Genomic DNA, 4183 nt, shown 5'->3' with positions numbered 1-4183 from the left:
GTGTTCAAAAGATGTTTGTGGTTGCTTTTCCCCCAGTTGTTGCTTGGTTTTTTTTCCTCTTTAAATGCTTTCTGAAAGGTAGAACTGCATTTCCTTGTAGGGTGCACTTAGACTTTTTCCATGTTATCGGAGTTGTAAGAACATGTCAGTTTCAACACAGAAAAAAGGTCCAGCTTTTGCCACGAGGCTTTTGCCATTAGGGTTTAGCCTAATGTTGCCGAGGAAGCTTTCTTTCTGCTTCCCTCTAAGCCTTACTGTAAAAAAGAAAAAAAGCTGTCATGGGAAAGCCGGTTAAATCGGGCTCGGACCCCAGATTGTCACCGGTTTAATGCAATGAAAGTGTCCTGACTGGACTGAAGCACCCTAAAACACTTTGCGTGCTGCAGCATAAGAATGCAGATGGCTTATCACGCAGTAACTTGGGGATCAGCACCGTTTGCTGCCACTGGCAGAGGCTTTTTTCTTATTCCTTCTGACTGACACGGCGATAGGAGGTGCCTGTTTTGTGGCAGTAGTGCAGCAGCACCATCTCTCGACCCTGCTGCCTCAGACATTGCTTAGCCTCACTGCATTTTGTTTCCTGGTTTTGCTCGGCAGGACAAGTCCTGTTTGGCTGTAATTGCAGGGTTAGAGTGTAATATGAGGAAAGGAGGGTGTTGGCTTAGGAATTTCTGTTCCGCTTGCCACAGTTTTGCCACCAGTATTGCAGTTGGCGAGGTGGCTGTCGGGCGTGGGAATCGCGGGGGTGAGTCTCAGTGTGGGGACAGGTTTGTTGCTGACGCTTCAGCTGTTGGGGTTTTTGAGTTGCTGATGTGTGTTTTCTCATTCTACAGAACCACCTTCATGTTGCGTTCCAGGGAGTGTACTGTGGATGTACAGGAAAGATCTTTCCTGGTGAGACTGTCTATAACCACCGAAGATGTTCGCCAGCTCTGCGCTGAGAAGTTCGAGGTGGACAAGCCGGCAGAGTGCAGCCCGTTTCTTGTTGTCGACGACACCTGGCAGCAGCTGACGGAGCATACCTGCCCTCGGGAAATGAAGGCTGAGTTGCACAGCTGTCCCCAACCCCAGGTCTTCCACTTTGTCTACAAATGTGTTAACAGAGATCTGTGTGGTGCCATTTGTCACAATGATGACTCCACGTTTTAAAAGCAGCAGCTCGTCGTTGGATTTCTGTTCCTCTTGTTAACGGCTGAAAACATCTTTGTTGGCTGGCATTCCTTAGGAGCCGAGACTGGTCTTAAACCAGGATTGCCCAGTAAAAATCCCTTAGCCACATCAGGCATAGCTTAGAAAACCCCATGTAAATCGTGCCCAGGGCCGGTTATGCAGACTATTCCACCAGCGTGTTTGAGCGAACAGCCACAAGACTCTGCTGCAGCATATCATATCGTGGCCCTCGGCAGGTTGTCTGCTGTGGTGTGCAAATGTCTTATTTTTTTTTGCACCTGGCCTCTAGCCACATGTCATTTTGATTTATATACGTGTATGCTAGACAAGCATTGCAGTAAACTGGCTGGTGTTAGCTTGGGTTCGACTTGTCCCATTCAGGGCATCAGTTAACTCAGAATTACCTGGATGATTGATTGCATTCTTCCCTGTTTTTTTTTTTGTTGTTTTTGTTTTTTTTAATTACAGAAAATTGTGGGGGTTTATTATAGACATCTTGCAGCAGTTGCAGGTAGACTGTCAGGGTCGTCTTCTAAAAATATTTTTTCAGCTGTAAAGAATTCTGTAATTATGCATGTGATTTTAACATTCAATATACAAGAATAAGTCTCTTTCGGGTTTTGGCGTATTGCATTTAAGGTCTCTATGGTTTCTCCTCTTTTCCTGTTACAGGTGAGTTCTTGGGAGCTTGTGGTACCTGTAAGAAGGTCGTAGTATTGGCGCTGGTGATTTCATTGCCTTTATCTGAACTGGATGTACTGTTACCTGGGTTAGTGTTTCTATCCATTGGTTTAGACAGCCTTGTGGGTAGGAAGAGGAAGTTGAAAGAAAAGGATGTAGAGAAGGGGCAGAGAAAGAACGCAGAGAACCGAGTTTAGGATTAAAATGTGTTAGTCTGTCTGCTGGTGCAGGCTCCTCTCAGAAAATGAGCCAAGGAGGTTGGTAAGGTGTTTGTAGTTTTACTGATTTTTTTTTTTTTCCTGGTTTTTGTGGCTATAGGGGTTGGGTGGGTTGGTTTTTTTACAGGCTCTGGGATTTGTGGGGTTAGTGTGGGCTTGTGAGGATTTTCTGTTGGTTTGTTTTTTTTAACTGGGGTTCTAAGGGGGGGTTTTGGTTCTCTGCCTTTTGAAGGCTTTGGGGTTCTGTGGGTTGCGGGTTTGGGGGAGGGCTAGGGGCTTCTGTGGTGTTTTGAGTTCCCGCAGCTTTTTCTTGTGGGGTCTGGGGTTTGTGTGTGTCTTTAATGGGGGTTTGTGGCTTCTTTGGTTTTTGGGCTTTGTGGGGGTTTCTAGTTTGTGGGAATTCTTTGGGTATTTTGGTTTGGTTTTTCTTAGGCTGAGAGGCTTTAGGAGGAAAGCCTGTTCTGAGCGTGGTGTTCTCCTTGTAACAGAAGCAGGGTCTCACTGTGGCATGCCAGCTGTCGTGGCTAACAAGGGAGCTTTTTTGTTTTGTGTTGTTATAAATATTACAAGAGTTCCACTTTGTAAAATGCTTTTGTGATGAGTTCAGGCTACGTCTTGCATCCATTGAAAGCAGTATTTACTGGGGCTGAGTCTTCCTGTTTGGAGCTGAGGAAGGAAGTATGGATTGAATAACAATGTATTGGTTTTTGACCTGCAGATGGTGGAAGAAAGTGAGGAAAGACTAACAGAAGAGCAGATTGAGTCACTTCTCCAGGCAGTCTACCAGTCTTCTTCCAGGGGATCCAGAAGAACAGCCAAGAGACTTGGCAATGTTGGCTGAAGACGAAGGTGACCAAACCTTGGAGGCATCTCAGCCCAAAGCTGGCAACGGTTTCGACAGAGGAGAACCGGCTAACAATTTTCTGGGTTATACTTGGCAGCAGTTTACTGTTGTATTGGACATTGTTGTAAAATGCCTTAGAATTTTTATTATTCAGAGGTGATGAGGGAACCAGTTGTTTCCAAGAAAGCGTGGCCAAGGCCACTGTTGTTGTGGCATCTTTCCATCGATGGGGCTGGCAGCAGCTGAGTCAGGGCGGTTGGCTCTTTTTGGGGGACTATGGGGTCTTTACAGGGTCTCTTTTTGGTGGGGTCTAGGGCTTTTGGGGGGGGTTCTCTAAGGGGGGGTGTGGGGTTCTTTGAGGGGATCTTTATGGGGTCTCATTTTGGGGGGGATGTGAGGGGCTTGGGGGCGTCTTTAAGGAGTCTCAGGTTTTTTGGGGGGTGGTTAGGGTTCTTTATGGGGTCTGTTTGGGGGGTCTGGGTTTTTTGGGGGGGCTCTTTGGGGAGTTGGGGGGCCCTAAGGGCCTTTTTAGGGGATCGTGGGGGGGCTCTTTGGGGGGGGGGGGTGTGTCTCTGAGGGGTTCTGGGGGGGTCTCTCTAGGGTCTATTTTTGGGGTGTTGGGGGTTCCTTCGGGGGTCTTCTAGGGGGTCAGGGGCCATGGTGGGGTTCGAGGGCTCTCAGAGGGGTCGCAGTAGGGTTGGGAGGGGGGTTGAATTCGCTGGAGGAGATGGGGGGTTGTTAATGAGCGCAGGTCAGCGGCAGACGGGTAATTAGTGGGGCAGGGGGAGCCGAAAAGGGCCGAGCAGAGGCGGAGAGATACGAGCAGAGGCGGAGAGATACGAGCACTGGCGGAAAGGCCCGAGCACTGGCGGAAAGGCCCGAGCGGGGATTCGAACACGGGGGTCCTCGGTGCTGCCGCCTTGCGGACACGCAGCGGTACTGCGCCCGGGTGGCGCAGCGCACGGAAGCCGCCGCGTTCTGCTGCCTCCGTGCACACTCGCCGCGTTCCTGCGCGGGTGCGCGCAGAGCCCGCTGCGTGCGGACTGCGGCCGGGCGGCGCAGCGCGAGCGGCAGGGCGCTTTAACGAGGGACGCCGCCATTGCGGGGCGGCCGCTCCCTCCCGGTGAGGGGGGGGTTCCGCCGCCCGTCGCGGGGTCGGCCGGGGCACTGTCAGGTCCGGGGAACCCCCGAAGGCGATGGGACTCCCTCGGGGGGGCAGATTTTGGGAGGGGGCGCGCGGGGGGGGGGGGGTCACTGTCATGTGCGGGGA

General features: G+C 50.9%; 1 long non-coding RNA gene across 1 annotated transcript; it reads left to right on the top strand.

The window, feature by feature from the left end:
• The first annotated feature begins 638 nt into the window (after window positions 1-638).
• LOC311191613 lies at window positions 639-3114 on the top strand. The gene is made up of 3 exons (XR_014617292.1): window positions 639-1071; window positions 1843-1939; window positions 2788-3114. It is a non-coding gene; the product is annotated as an uncharacterized lncRNA (long non-coding RNA).
• Window positions 3115-4183: the final 1069 nt, after the last annotated feature.

This window comes from Gallinula chloropus (assembly GCF_964237585.1).
Source record: "Gallinula chloropus genome assembly, chromosome: 4".
NCBI lineage: Eukaryota > Metazoa > Chordata > Aves > Gruiformes > Rallidae > Gallinula > Gallinula chloropus.
This window is presented reverse-complemented; position numbering and strand designations above follow the sequence as displayed.